Raw genomic sequence first — 1,405 nt, forward strand, 5'->3', positions numbered from 1 at the left:
GTTGGCTCCAGGTCACAGGTTCGAGTCCCTGTAGACGTCACGCGGACACACAGGAGGCCTGAAGGAAACACACGCGCAGCATCACCTCTGAAAGCCCAGAACACACAGATTACACATTTAAAAGGCAATAATAATAATAGTAATAATAATAGTAATAATAATAATAATAATAATAATAATAATAATAATAATAAATAATAATAGTAATAATAATAATAATAATAATAATAATAATAAATAGTAATAATAATAGTAATAATAATAATAATAATAATAATAATAATAATAAATAAAAGTAATACTAATATTAATAATAATAATATTAATAATAATAATAATAATACATAATAGTAGTAATAATAATAATAATAATAATAATAATAATAATAATAATAATAATAATAATAATAATAATAAAAATAATAACACAGGCTGTAATGTAACCCTACAGGACAGCATATCTCCACCAGACTCCATGTAAATAATCACTACTTTTAGAGTGTATAGAGCAGCATATCTCCACCAGACTCCATGTAAATAATCACTACTTTTAGCGTGTATAGAGCAGCATATCTCCACCAGACTCCATGTAAATAATCACTACTTTTAGTGTGTATAGAGCAGCATATCTCCACCAGACTCCATGTAAATAATCACTACTTTTAGCGTGTATAGAGCAGCATATCTCCACCAGACTCCATGTTAATAATCACTACTTTTAGCGTGTATAGAGCAGCATATCTCCACCAGACTCCATGTTAATAATCACTACTTTAAGCGTGTGTAGAGCAGCATATCTCCACATGTAAATGGGTGAATTAAGAGTTTATTCCAACCAGACCAGAGTGGTGATTGGTGGAACAGTGGAAAGATGAACCAAGACGGCTTTTGGAAGTTTTATTTAGTTTCTGTCCAGTTAGAATGAAGTGTGTTTTACGATGATAAAAGTAATGATTATTTCCATGGAGTCTGGTGGGTTTAGTGATGGTGATTTATCCTTCTGTTTGACTAACAGTCAGTATAATAACTAAATATAATAATAATATTTTAATGCTAATCAGTGAAACGTCAATGGCCTCAAAATAAGTTATATATATTAATGTCATATATTAAACCCAAAACCACCCAATCAGCTCTCTGTAACCTTCCTGATCTCTGATCCATGATGTCTTTGTAACACACCTGTACTACACACTCACACACACGCGCGCAGCTAGTACGTGTGTGTGTAACTGATCAGATATTTTTGATCACCTGCGATGTTCACCTTCAGGTAAATCTGACATCGACGTTGTTAGAGCTGACAACGGATGGGAGTGATGTGCATGCGTCCTTGTGTGTGTGTGTGTGTGTGTGTGTGTGTGTGTGTGTGTGTGTGTGTGTGTGTGTGTGTGTGTGTGTGTGT

The sequence above is a fragment of the Etheostoma cragini genome, chromosome 11, assembly GCF_013103735.1.
Source record: "Etheostoma cragini isolate CJK2018 chromosome 11, CSU_Ecrag_1.0, whole genome shotgun sequence".
Classification (NCBI taxonomy): Eukaryota; Metazoa; Chordata; class Actinopteri; order Perciformes; family Percidae; genus Etheostoma; species Etheostoma cragini.